The following is a 15112-nucleotide window of genomic DNA, read 5'->3' as shown; positions in this document are numbered from 1 at the left end:
TGTTCCATACCTAGAAGCAAAATGACATTAAGTCAACTATTTAAAGCTATTTGGAACCATTTTACTGTAGATGTCAATAAAACAAATGCTTCCTGCCAATAATTAAGTATCTCTGTCAAACCTCCCCTCTTTCAAAGCACTCGACACCCAGCTCTCGTCCATTATTCTCATTTTAAGCAAGCAAGATTATAATTTCAAATACTCTGTATTCTAGTTTGGGGACAAATCTAGTAAAATTACTTGAAAATAGCAAGGTCTGGATCAGTATTCTCTCCTCCCTAGCTGTATTAGTTGAGTTTATACAATGCTTTTGATAGAATGTTTCATATGGCCATTAAATTCATCAGTTGCCACCACCAATCAGGAAGGTAGTTAGCTTACTTCTAATTTTGGTTCAAAAAGGTTTAATCTGAGTTAAGGGCTGAGGTTTGGGGGTTTTTGTTGTTGGGTTTTTTTTTTTTTTCTATCTGCTCCCTAGAACTTGGTCCCAAATCAAAGGACATAATCGTTTGTACAGGTCTTCTAACTACACATTAGCTGCTATGCAGCTCAGCCCATCCATTACAAGGGATGGTTTCACACGGCTGCTATTAAACAGTCCTAGGATCGGTGCCAAGATACTTGGTGATTTATAGTTATGACTAAGTAATCAGTGTGATAAGGTAAATGTTCCTTTTCAGCAGCCTAACTGGACTATTCCTACCTTTTACTTGACTGCACGAAATTTCCTAGTGCAACATCACACATAAATACTAATGTATAATGTTTGTCTAAGATATAGATGAATATCAAATACATATTCATATCCAAAATTGAGGATGGATAGCAGTCAGCAGCATATAAAGTGACAATAGTTCCTGTAAAGAGAGCTAATCCTGCTGTTGCTGTACTGTAAGTTTTCACTTACGTAAGTTTTAACTTGCGTTAAGAAGCCAACATACCTCAATTTATATTCTTCTAGTTGCAATTTTGAGCATTCCAAAAGTACTCACTATATTAGTTTTTACAACCTTTGGAACATTAGAGAGACACTTCTCAGGCCACTATCAGTGCTAACGAAACACATGTTAAAAATAAACACATACTAAATCTACCTGGAATTTTACTGTATTGCTTACTAAGCATGCAACAACATGCTCACCTTTTAATTTATAATGCAATAAGGCTTTCAAGCCTGAAGCCAAATTATTTAAGAACATTTCTGTTATCCTTCTCAGAATTGATTCATTTCTGATGAAGGAAAGATTAAATATAAGATGGAAATATATTCATAACGTATACGTTCACAGAAACTGCCAGACATTATCACATCATTAAATCGTAACTGAAATAAGTAACATCACATACAGCTATGAACCACGCACCGCCTGTACCAGCAGTGCCAGCTTCATTATCACACTGGCTGTACAGTCTCCCTTCCGCACCAAGGGAACAATCAGCCTTCACATGTACGTAAGCAAACTTACTGTATGACCAGCGAGTTGACAAGCTACATGTGAAATACAGTTTTCCACTCTTGATGAACATCTGAAGAGCAAGAGCCTTTGTAAAAAAGAAGAGCCAAAAATCAAGTAGCAGGGAAGACTGTTCCCATCCTATGCCGAAAACATCCAATTTAAACCCATCCCTAAAATAAGTTTCTACCACACACAACTATGAATCCCAAATACCTCCACAGCTTGTTCCTAACAAGGCACCTTTAGCAACTAGCCACCTCAAACAAGAGCACAGGCAAACAGACCATCTTAAGTCAGTAAGACAACAACAGAAGTAACATCCGAAGAAAAAAAAAAAAAAATATTAAATAAGCTCTGCTGCTACAGCCCCAAAACTTGGGAACTGTTCAGTCTGGACTGTTCTCAGAAAGCTTAACAAACATATGACCTTAAATCCTAACGAAGTTTTCAATACATACATACATACATATGTGATTAGAAACACCACCAATGAGCACTGATAAAAACCTTTTAATTAGCACACTTCCAAGCATCTGACAAATATTAAGCAAACCTCACAAAAGATACTTCTGAAATATTGCTGTAATTTCTCAGATGTTTAAGGTAAAGGAGCAAGCCCAAGGTTTTAAATCCATGAAACCTGCTGTAACCACTCTGTTCATGGAGTTTATCCCTAGAGCCATTAATTTGCATCTTTAATAGACAACGTATCTGTCTCAAATACAGGGAAAAGGAACAGTGGAAGATTATATATAGATGTATGTCCACCCAAATTCAAAACATCAGAACAACAGCTTGAAGTATTTACACTTCTCATAATCAGAAGAGGAAATGATGCCGAGAATTATGCAGCCCAGCCAACCTAAAGATTCATAAGATTCAAATCCAAAGGCAACTTCAAAGCCACTTCATAAAGCCTTATGCAAAACTTCCAGGCAGCCAGATGCTAGCATGGCAGGAAGAGCTTCCACAGCATCTGGATCTTGCAAGTAACAGCCAAACGGAAGCAGAAACTCTTCCCTGTGTAAAAAGATTTAACATTTTTCTACTTACAAAAATAGCTACAATATAAATATGTTTGTATTTTTTCTGCCTCAAAATTTGCTAAATAAGACTGTATTATCAATACTGCTATATAAGGTATATTATTGATACTAAATAAAATAGTCTGCTTCCATAAGTGTTCCTGAGTATCTGGAACTAATAGTACCAGTTTTCCAAAAATTAATGCAGCTCTTCAGTTCACACCCACACTTCTACATTGCTGTACGTAACAGTTCTCCATCTCCTTTCCCACATAGGCACAGGCTTCCTTAAAGAACAAGATTCATTCACCAGCACCTTGCAGATCAAGGCTTCAGGGTGGAACAAAAAAGATCTGTTCTTTATAAAGTCTGCGTAGCTACTTTTATTACTTATTCTGATGACAGACAGGGTTAATGAAGTTCTTCCAGAGAACTCTCCCTTTCCTGGGCTAAATGCCCAAATTCTTTCAGGATTCACAAGACTTGTCTATTTAAATTGGGTCCAATTTTTTTCTTCCTCTACAGCAAAGGCCTGCACAGAATGTTCTGAAGAGAAACTGGGAACTAACCTTTCAAGAAAATTATAACTACATGTGCAAGCTCTGTATAAGAGACAAATCACATTTCACACTATATTCTGCCCTCTATGTAACAATTTTCTATTATTCTAATAAACCTCAGTGTTGGAGCATAAACTCTGTAGTATCAGATTATTAAAAACCATAAGCTTACTCATGCAAACAAAAATCTTCTACCCTGCCCACCACCCTGCATTTCTTTCCCAGCCCCCACTGAGTGCCAAGTCACCACGCTGATCTCTGACTAATACTGTGCTGCTGGAACAGTAATTCACCTTTGTAAGGCAGCTAGAAAAATTACGCTTTACTTACCAAGACAGCAGCTCCACAGTTTCATTTCCTGTTTCTTATCTGAAAAATCTCTGCAACATATGAGAAGGTGCCTCTCAGGCATTCCCAGCTCTACAGCCATTCACTGACCAGTTCTCACTGCACAGGTACCACTGATGGGCAGAGGGCTGACGACTTGCCCTGCCCCCTAAAACTGGGGTCCACCTCACACTTGTTGTACAGGTACCACACAGTCCTTCAGACAACAAAAAAAGCACTTGGGTCAGAGAGCATGAAACCAACGCATTAACAGACATTTGCAAAGGCCTTTACATTACGTTGTCAAAATGCAGCATCTGTTCTATCTGCACCCAGACACGCACCGACCAGCCGCAGCCATAAGCAGTACTTACGGTTAAAGTGCTAATGCAGTTAAAAGAGAGAATAAAAATAAGTCCAGCTGAGGCACAGAATGCAATTTAGCTTTCAGCAAGCCATGAACTAAGTAAAAAGTAGTTTTCCAACCACCTCAAATTACCAGTTTTTAAGAGTAATTATGCAGAACACAACTGAAAATATCTGCCATGGACCAGTTCATCAGCATTCAAAGACAACTGCTTACCATCAGATACTTGCACAAACACAAAGCTTTGTTTCAGAAAAGAAACACAAATATTTGTAGCATTTCAAAATAAGCTACAATGTTGTTTAGTAATATCAATGCAAAATATGTTGACACCTTATTAATACCTGTGAATAACATGCTACTCAGCATCAGAAATAATTTTTTAAATACAGCAAAATCCATGCACAGCTATCCTCAACCAGTGAACTAGCAAGCAACAGGGCAATGCAAGTGCAAAAGCAGGAAAAAAATAAGTAAGTGACAGCAAAGGTTCAAATTGACCAAATGGAAAACAAACCAGCTTCAAGAGCTAGTAGAAAAATATAGATTAGTAGTGACTAGCAATTTGACTGGAGTCAAAGATGGGGACAAAATATGCCTGTTCTTGCTCCATACTCTGCTTTGCTCTAACCTCTAGATAGCATCACAAAATAAACGTGGGTCACCACAGTGATGGCAGCAGGATCCTGCAGGGATTTCTAGATATCTGGAAAGCAAAAGGAGTGTGTGGGCAAGGTTTCTATAAAAACAACAAAGCTGTTTCAGTGACACACATTCCTGTCAGTGGACAGACTTCCCACGCTACGACCAAGAGCTGCAAAACAACTTGTTTTAGAGGAGTACATGTGTGGAAAAGGGGAGCATGTGGAAGGAAAAGAAAGTATTCAAATAGAAAAGATTTATTAATGAATTTGCAACATCTACCAGTTAGTTGACAGACCTGAACTATTTCAGATCAAACCCAGGTGTGAAAGAGGTAAATCCAAGTCCCAAACCCACAAACCCTCGGTGCAGGGAGGCAGAGGCAGGACTACACCAGCCAGTTTTAGAGGTCAACCCAACCTTTAAAACATGGGATATGGCAAGGAGAGCTGCTTCAGCACAGCAGCTAATGACCCCAGCTCCACTGCATGATGACTCACTCCCTGAAGAGTTTACAGTCTGAATCAAGCCAAAAGCCTACTTGTAAAATGATAGTTAGTCTATGGAAGAGCATAACTGCCGCATGCTCTCAGCAAAACATACAGCTACATACTTGAAAGAACCAGTATTTCATGCTATGGTAACAGCGTGAAGGAAAATCTTCGGCCAACAGCAACTGAGTCTGGAGGGGAATTAATGCAACATATTGGATGCATGAACAAAAGCTACCCTGGTTACTACTGCTGCCGACAGAAATTTAAATATGGTCCTGTATAACAAATTAAAGAGGGTCTCCACAGGGAAACTATATTCCCCACATCATCTAGCTGCTTTTATCAAACTCGTTAGTGCCATCTATGTCACCAAAAAAATGAGCAAGCTGGCACTCAGCAGTCCCCAGTTTCAGATGAACAATAGGAAAGATAATACGCGTCTTCAGCAAAGTCTGGTAATACTCGTGATGGATGATTCATTTCAAACTTTACTTCCTTTGGAGCACCACATGCAAACAGGTTGTTTAAAGACACACATAACACTCATCTGCCAACGCAGGCTTCACTTTCACTTCAGCTTTTCCAGCTGACCAACTTCGCACACATCAGCCAGAGGAAAGACACTGCCAGCTTCTCCTGCCAGTCCCACAAACCCAGAAATAAAGGTGACAAAAGGCAGAAGGCAACGCAGAGATCCATGCCACGGCCACGCTGCGCGGAAGAGAAGACACCAGCACAAAGCTCTCATACACAGCTGCCTTTAGGAAAACCTAAAATCAAATACTCCAAAAGGTGTGCATAGATGTGAATAAGGTGACGAGGAAAGGACAGTCCAAGCTGTGCTAAAATACTGCTTTTAATTGCCTTGTTATTGGAACAAACAATGCTGAGGCAGTAAACATCTGACCTTCCTATTCCACAAAGAAAGCTCCTGTTTCCTTTGTTATCCCTTTGACATTTTCCTAACCCATAAGTAAAGAGAATATTGAGGGGCTTTATGGGAAAAAAACCCACAAAACCAAAATCCAGCAACACCACAGTGGGATGAGCTTACGAAATAACCAACTCAAAAAAAAACCCAAACCCAGAACAAACCAACAAACCACCTGGCTGAATCTTTGAAAACAACAGGCACTTCACTGAGAACAACCATCTATGTTATTCCAAAAATGGTACAAAGTGGGTTTGTCCATGAGAATAAATCACAGTTTACCCCTGGGAAAAAAGAAAATTGCAACTAGAACACAGGCTCCTTTGGGGACTTATTAGATCCTCAAAAAGCCATCACAGATGCTGAAACCTGCTTTTGCAGCAGAAGCTTCATCTTGAAAATACATATCAGAATAGCATAAGAGAAACAAAGGCAGTAGATTACACTTCAGGATTCACAGGTAACAAAAGGAAGAAACTTTGGCATTAGACTATTCAGCATCTTTGGCCTTATCTACTTTAGGCTTTCCAGAAAATTTCCTACCATTATATTGTTTCTAAGAGCTAGTGGCCGCACAAGCAACGATGGATGCTTCCCAACTCCAGGGTTTCCAATTCACCAGCAATTTACTTGGCTACGCACACCTCCCTCCCACCCTACAGCTCCAAACTTAACTCTATGGAAAGAGGGCATGTCCCTTTGCTACACAAGGATCAGCACCATCAGGTCACAGTGCTGTGGTAACACTGATGGAAGCAAAAGGAGCAAGGGGAAAGGCAATTTCAAGAAAAACTCCAGTGCCAGGAGGTGAATTGATTGTCTCTTTCCATGGGCCAACTGAAACCCCATAGAGTCGGAGCAGATTTTCACTTTAACATGGACAACTACAGAGAGAACTTAAAATCAAGTCAGCCCCGACTAGAGCCAAACCCTTCCCTAGAGAGCTGTCTGCTCACAACGCAGCAAAATGGTTAGTATAAGTCAAACAGTTTCATCAACAGACAAATCAAAAATATTTAAACACTATTTGCAATCATTTTGACTTAAGTAGCTGCAACTTAAGTCTTTTCTTCAGAAAGAACTGCTGCAAATTCTCCCTCTCCCTGCATTACTGATGAAGCAAAAAACTAAAGTAACAGGTCAACTTAGACACTTCAAAGTACAAACCAGGGAGACTAAAAGAGATCCCAATAAATAAGTCACAGAGTAAGTTAGTTCTTTGTATGTTAAGGTATGCAATAAGAGCAAACACAGGTAAAGAACCATACCCAACAGTGTTTACCCTTGGATGGTAAAGTTCTTAGAACTGACATAACATTATAAATTGAGTAACTGACCCGCAAGGAAGTAAGAAGCTCAAGAGAGTTAAAAATTACCCTATAAATACCATAAAGATTAACAGATTTGTAATACCCACCCAAGAAGCGCTTACTCTAAGTAGAATGATTATGAAAACACAGCAAGAATATTTACTATATATACTGAGTTCAGTATATACAGACTGCCACAAAAGGCAGCACTGGTTCTTAATATAGTGACAGCTCAAAGTCACCAGTGATTAAAGGGTAGCATAGACACACACACGGTTGCGGCTGACTCGCTTCTTCAGAATACATTCATATATTTTTAAAAACCTTTTCAAGGTTGTTTTGGATTTTTTGTTCCAGTTTAACATTTTTGAAACTTCTGCTTTGCTTTGCACAACTCTGACAAAAACGCTAATGAAATATTGACAGCACAAAAGAATAAAAGCAGAATTTCCATGAATGAAAGAGGGAATTTTTGTGTCCATGTGTGCTGGTATCTCTTCTACCCTGAGTCCCTACTCTTGGAGGAAAGGAACCTGAAAATATCTGCAGCTTTTCTCCCCATCTTCTCATTGTAATGACATATGTGTATGCCCAGAGAACCAGAATCCACCACAAATTCTTCAAGACAGGCTTGGCATTCAGTGTTCCTACGCAAGAAACAAAATGTTCCAACAAGGAGAAAACCCTCTCCTTTTCAGGATGGCAGAGACAAGCATCTGCAAGGTTAAGAACAGTACCAATACTTAAACTGAAATTCCTGAAAGGAATCGTATTGAATGTACTGTGAAGTTGCAATCCATCCTGTAGGTCAACATTCCCCAGTTACTGCACCATCTGCAGCGATTTTGGTGTCCAACTCCACAGTTTAAAAATCACTAGGTTAAGAGAGAAGTTATTCTCCCAAGCAAAAGAGGACAGTTGGCTCTAAGGAAAGAAGAAAAATTGGAATTTAGATTATCTTGTGCCACTTGAGCCAGGAGACAGCGGCTGCCTCAGAAGCGAGCACCACTGAGCAGCAAGTATGGACAAAACAGCTTGGGCTGTGCTACCTCCCAGCACACCAGCTCTCTGAGGGAGCAATCCCAACTATCCAGCACCCATTTTTCCTGTCAGCATGGACTTAAAGCTCCGCTTCATGCACACCATGAGTTTTCAAGAGGCTGGTGGATATTTCCCGCCTCATAGCAAGTGGGCTTCTCAAGGACTGAACAACAAAAGTAACTGGAGAACAGGATCTGTCACTGAGCCCTGCAAAATGAAAGACTTGCAAATCCTCCCCAGGGTGTGGAGCAACACCTGCTCCGTCAGCAGGCCGGGCACGGGGTCACAGCTCTTATCAGTTCGGTTTTTGACCCCTAAATACTAGGGCACTAGGTGAGGTGACTATGATTCACTTGGATACAGTGTGTGGAGGAGCAGGATGGAGAAAGTATCCTCCAAATGGACAGCATAACCAGTCCTGGGGAATCCCACCCTGGTCAAATACCAGAGGATGTTTTAGGCCCAAAAGGTGGGATGCTGCACTGAAATGAGACACCGAGACCTCCTCAGGAAGGTCCCTCAGCTGTCTCCTGGCAATGCTGAGATGCACACTGGGGGATGCACCAGCCAGGCTGCTGAGAGCCACTCATTTCGTAAATAGCTGTGGCAGCACAAGGCATTACCACCCCCCTCCTCAACAGGGAATCTCTGCCCTTTTGCCTAGCGTTGCCACACTCGGGTTTATTACCCTTGATTCCTCATTTGGGTTGGTTTGTAGGGATTTCGGCTCACCAAACTAGCATTGCCTGAAATGTGCCAAGGAGCACTCCCACACGGCATTCCACCACCGGCAACACGAGATCGGGAGTCATCTCTTCCCCCTAACCAGCAGGCTCATTTCCAAAGGGGGTTTCTGGATCAGCCTCAGCAGCATCCCCACACTTGGAAAAAAGCTTCGACACAATTTCCAACTGATGTTACACAAACAATCCATCCACTGAACTAAAAAATAAGTACATTTAAAAAAGCATATTACACGTTATATTGAGATAACTCAGTTCAAAGGTACAGCCACATTTTCAAGAAATGGTGAACTGAAACATTCATGGACCACTGCACCTGCCAGCTCCCAACAGAGAAATGAGAATAGCTTCAGAATGAGAACTGCTTGAAATTACAACCAAAACCAGTCAGTGCTTTGATAAAACAACAAAATAAACTGCCTTCCTAAAAAGCAAATGCACTGATCCGAGGGTTGGTGCTCAAGGTCTGTCCAAAGGCAGGGGATAGCTTGGCACCTACTTTGATTCATCATGTGAAGCACATACAAAGGTTGGAGTCTAGAACTGGAGACCTAAGTTACTCAAAGCAAATAAACACAAAAACTTTAAGTGCCTAGGGATTATAATATACCTGTTAATAGCTGGGGAGCAGGGGGAGAAAGATAGCAAGGAAACCACCATCAAGGGAAAAGCTTTATGCCAGCAGGAGCAACTTTTTAATTTAAAAAAATAACAATCTTACCATCTTCTGCATTTTGTGATCAAACCTGTCTTAACTATTTTAATAAGTCTTATAATTGCCATGGTGTACTAGCTCATAAAACAGCATATCCAATTCACAATATAAAACTAAATTCATGTAGTTCTGTGCACAAACTCCATTTCTGCCATCTTGAGATCACAGCAGAAAACACTCCACTCTACCAAAAATCATCGTGGCTTTCATACCTGCTCTTTCTCAGACTTCACTGCATTTAGTTATTAAAAATACAGATATGCTACATGCTTCCTTGACAGTTTCTAATCTACTTGAATTTGTTGTGTAAAACACAGTACAAGAACAGGACAGACAATACCACCTTACCTTACTGAAACACAGCAGACTCTAAACAAGCAATTCATAAACTACCTGCAAATCTTTTTTTTTTTTTTTGAAATGTAATAAATAATGCATTCTGACTGCTAAACAAGCATTTGTGAGGTTTCAAGAACGCTTTGGAGTATGAAATTCCTAGAGTCTCATTCACTTACACCATTTGGTTTCAAATAGATAAGAGTCTGCTGTCGGTTCGCTTAAACATGTAACAGGAAACAAATTTGACTAAAAGGTTGTATTACATTACTACTGGTTTTATATGGAAACCTTTTTAGAAGAAGCTAAGGGGAAGTTTTTTTCCCCCTCTCCCATCTGCGACAGACAGCTGTTCATTGCCTGGAATCTATGATAGCAGACACTTAAAGTAGCACCAAGCTGAAGTAAACACTTTAGAAATGTAATGTCTTTAATTGTACTGACACCGTAAAATTATTTGCAATTTACTGCATCGTGCCACATGATAAGCATGATCAACTAAACACTGGAAGCTAAATATACTGTTTTAATTTAATAATTTTTTTCCTGAAATATTTTAAAACATTAGAAGACAATCCCAGAGACTTCTCACACATGTACCGCAACGGCACTTAGAGCAAGTCCAGATGTTTAAATACTTAGCACAGGTTAGAACTTGAATTAATCTCGATCCAAACCAATATGCATATAAAAAGTAAGCCAACATAGAAAAAGACCTATCTACCCATAAAAATATTTGACAGCTTTACAGACTTCTGCATTCAAACCACTATTAAAAATAACTCCCTGTGGTATTCTTTTTTTAAACAAAGTTTAGCTTACAAGCTCTAGAACTGCCCACTTCATCACATACTTATATAGAACCTTGGTTCTCCCCGTCCTACATTTCAGCTAACGAAGACAGCAGCTTCCAGCCTGGCTTTAAAAACAAATGCACACACCTCCACACACACACCCCCCCAAACCTGTAAGAAATTTTTAAACTACTATCTTAGACAGCTTCATTTTCTATGTAATTAAGACACATGCAGCAATTTCAACCTGCTGGAAAAATTCACCATGATTTTGAAGTCAGTTTTAAAACTAGACTTTGCATGCAAATTTTCTGGCCTTCCCCCCCCCCCCCCGCCTTGAAAAATAAAACTATTGTCTGGGCCAACATCACCTCTCAGTTTGTACACGTCTTCTTCTATCTCCTAAACACTTTGGGGTTTTCCTCCTTTTGAGACACAGCTCTGCAGTGAAACATGGAATTCAGAAGTGGAAGAGACCTACTACATCACATCATGCCCAACCCACTCTGCAGCTGACAGACTACTGCGCCCTTAAAAGCATCAGGCCAGACGGGTCCAGCCTGCTTTCTTCGGGGCAAATCCTGCACCCTTGGTTGCAGCAGTCCTTTGACCCCAGAGTGGGAAAAGGCAAGGACACAGCTAGGGAAAACACAAATTGTCCTTTCAGCAGCCACAGCAAGTAAAGTGGCTTTTACTTAAACTTTTTTTGGTTTTTTTTTCCCCTCCTGTTTTGGTTCCTTAGTTTACACCAATTTACTCAGCTGAACCAACTTGCCAATAGCCAGAACAGCAGCCCCGGCACAGGGGACAGAGAACACAAGGGAACCCATCCAGCTGAGTAGCACCAAGCTGTCTGATGTTAGCTCAGCCAGCTAGGGACTGCGTGGCACGGAGACAGACCAAAACTGCCCGATTCTGTTATTCACAGATTCCAGATAAACCGTACTTATCTTCTAGGGCACTTAGAGATCTACTGATGAAAAAGCACATAGAACTTGCCGAGTACTTGCACGTGCTTGTACCAGACACTTCACAAAGGGAACAGTGAGCACAATAAATGCAGCATTAATAGGACTTGGTAACAGAAAAACTATTTCCAAGGCCTCTGTCTTTTAACAGGACGAAGTGTCCATTTGGACAACCTTTAACTTCCACAGGATTTTATACCAGGAAAGGCCATTTTGTCCAGTCCACAGAGTGTGGCGTGGACACATGCAAGCTCCCTCTGCTGCCATGCCCGTCCTGTAACCAGCAGCAGAGCAGGTCACCATCTTCTTGTCAACAGCCACATTATCAGGGTCTTCAGTGATGAGTGGCATCACAGCAATTCTGAACTATATTTCAACCGCACGAATAGTTCACTTTTGCTTTTAATATTGCAAAAATGTTCTTCTTGCATTTATACTGGATACAGAGACACGTATCACATTATTTCCTACAAATAACCTGGACAAGCACCTGGATAGGTATACACTGCATTAGTCACCATTATTCCCACAAAAGGTAAACCAAGCTGGTTAAGTGAGTTCACAGGACAAATGCAGTAGAGTGTGTCACAGGTAGAATGACCATTTGTGACTACCTTTATCACCCTTCTGTGCTCAAATCATAGAGAGCACCATGGCCACTAGCCATCTACGTGAGTGTTGAACTGGAGTAATACCGAGAAAATTGCAATTAAAAACTGTCAGTGTTCAGTCAATGGAAAAGAGGGACCCAACGTCTAAAATGAGGTTCCTTGCATTCATTTTTCTCATTTGCTGGAGATCACCATGAACAACCCCTGCCATAACAAGAAAAACTAAGAAAAGCAAATTAGAATGACCAAAACTAAAACACAAGTTGGGCTATTAAACTAATTTTCTGGAAGGCCTGTATCCCAACTAGGCTTTCACTTAAGGACAGAGCAGAAGTCAAACCCCAGAGGTCATACTGATGCCCACTTTCAACAGCCTGCCCCACTTGTTGACTGCTCCAGTTCACATGGTCTAGTCTGAGCTGCCATGTTGTTTGTCATGCATACATTTTTCATAGCCTTGAGGTTAAATACATTTGGCACCACAAAGTAGGAAAAGATGCTGAAGTACATCCATTAATTCATCTTCTACACATCTAGAAAATGCCTTCTGGAGGTGCGCAGGAGGTGGACTTGTTGCTACCTCCATTTTACAGCAAAGAAAGCAGAGGTAGAGCAGGAGAAAAACCCACAAAGACATTTCTAGCTCCTATCCCCTTACAAAAAAAAAAAAAAAAAAAGGCCAACTCATTTTATCCTGAGCAAACAATCATTAATAGATCATTCAGTACACAAAAAACCTCTTAAGAGCCATTGAAAGAGGCCTTCAGACCAACAGGTAGGTCTGAATAAAGCCAAAAAGCATGCTGTAAGATAAATCTCAAAATCTCCCACGATCTTCTCCAGTACAGTGATTATTAGGAAAAATGAGAAAAGCCAGTGTAGGCTCAATATTTTCAATGTACACTTAAGTATTATGTATTGACAGAAAACTTTTTGGGTAGGATCACAGAAGGCATGTATTACAAAAAAATAAGTATCTGTTTCCCAGTCTGGGCTTCGAGTCCAAGTTACTAATCTTCATCCACTTTTCTCCCAATAAAATTAATATTGAAGAATTTGAAAAGGTATATTAGAACTCCTATTCAAATTACATGTCCGTCCCCTCTCATAAAACATGTATTTATCAAGAAACAGAACTCCAGAGGAAGAAAGGAAAACAAAACATGCAGAAGCGTTTTATGTTGCAGGTGTTAAGAAAGCAAAAGGTCGATTCTGTTCTGACAATTCCTTTGGGGCGACAGCAGTCACTCACACTCCATCTAGAAATCTCACTTCCCACAGAAGATGCTCGTTTTCCATCATAATAAAAGTTCCTCCCAGTTCCCATTTTTTTTAGGTCTCCAAGGCACAGGGCCATAGGAAACAGGGGCAGCAACACTCTTATCTAAAAGTAGTTCCTTTTTTTTCTGTTGTTGCTTAAAAGAGTATGACTGTCACAAAGAATGTCGACAGGAAAAAAATAACACTGGAAAGAGTTTGACTCAATGTCAACGGATGTCTCAAAATGTAAAAACTGCAGAAATGCTGCAGAAGTTAAACGGTTGCTTACAGTGATTCACAAAATTGAACTTTTACAGGAGACACAGAAATGACAGCAAGACAGTCATAATGTGTCAGGAACTTGCATCACTGGACTTCTAATTGCTACAATATTTCCTATCAAATTACTTATACTGCAATAATGCCATAGGCAACCAGCACTGGCAGAAATATTCCGTGTGTGCGAACAGACAGACAAACAGATGGAGCTCAGAAATCCACCATTACCCACACAAGCATAAATCACACTTCGGAGAGAGTAACATGTTGGGAGGAAAAGCCTGGTGTTTGGTAGCTCAGCGGTAACACGTGCGCTCTCCCAGCGGCGCCGGCTTTATCGCAGCCCCACCGCCCGGGCGCGCCGCTCCGGGGACCCCCGGGGGCGCGGGCGGGGAGGGGCGCGGGGCCCCAGCCCCCCGCCAGCCCGGGGCCCCGCCGCAGCCCCGCCGAGCGGCCGGGGGCGGCCGGCCCGGGCCCACGCCGGGCTCCACTGCCCCGGAGGGGCGCGTACGGCACGGCGGCGCCGGGCGTGTGCGGGGGGCGGCACCCCCAGGGCCGCAACGGTGTCCCCGTGTCCGCGGCAGCTTCAACTTTTCCCGGATCCCAGCGCCGCCCGCCCGCGGCCCTCGCGGCCCCGGTGCCGGCCCCTTCCCGCTCCCGCCCGGCACGTGTCGGCCCCGCGGCCGGAGGCGCGGCAGCCCCGGCGGGACGGAGGCCGCGGGGCGCCCAGGCCCGCTCCCGACGGCGGGACGGCTGCCCGGCAGCCCCTCGCCGGCCCCGGCAGCGCGGCCGCCCCCCCGGCCCGCCCGCAGTCCCGCCCGCCCCGCGGCCCGGCCGCGCTGCCCAGGGCCGGTGCCGGCCGCTCCCGCCTGAGGGGCCGCGCGGCGCAGGGCCCGGCACACCCCCGGCACGGCGGAGCGCGGCCCGGCCGCGGCGGGGCCCTGTCCTGCTCACCTGCGGCCGGCGAGGCGGCGGGGCCCGTCCCGGAGCGGGCGCGGGGGCAGTGCCGGGGGGAGGGGGGGGGTGTCCAGGCGGCCGCGGCCCCCGCGGCCCCGCAGCAGAACGAGCGAAGCGGCGCCGCGTCCCGCAGACAACTTCGCCCCGCGCGCGCGCTCGCCGCCCCACGCACGCGCTGCCCGCCGCCGCTCGGGCGCGCGCCTCGGCGCCTGCCACGCAGGCCGGGCGGGCGGGAGCGCGCGGGAGGCGGTGCCGCGCGGGGCTCTGCCCACCTGCCGCGCGACCGCGCCCCGCC

General features: G+C 43.3%; 1 protein-coding gene across 3 annotated transcripts in view; it reads right to left on the bottom strand.

The window, feature by feature from the left end:
- NEK6 (NIMA related kinase 6) overlaps positions 1-15112 on the bottom strand; it is an 83703-nt gene that overhangs the window by 53405 nt on the left and 15186 nt on the right. For 2 of the 3 annotated variants that reach the window (XM_055793757.1, XM_055793756.1), the window contains exon 1: positions 14815-15059. The exons of the other annotated variant lie outside the window; for it this stretch is intronic. The gene's annotated coding sequence lies outside the window, so the exon portion shown is untranslated. Of the gene's footprint in view, positions 1-14814; positions 15060-15112 lie in introns of those variants that run through there. 3 annotated transcript variants of the gene reach the window in all.

The sequence above is a fragment of the Falco peregrinus genome, chromosome 1 (genome assembly GCF_023634155.1).
Source record: "Falco peregrinus isolate bFalPer1 chromosome 1, bFalPer1.pri, whole genome shotgun sequence".
Classification (NCBI taxonomy): Eukaryota; Metazoa; Chordata; class Aves; order Falconiformes; family Falconidae; genus Falco; species Falco peregrinus.
Note: the sequence above shows the minus strand (reverse complement) of the source record. Positions and strands in the feature narration are given on the sequence as shown.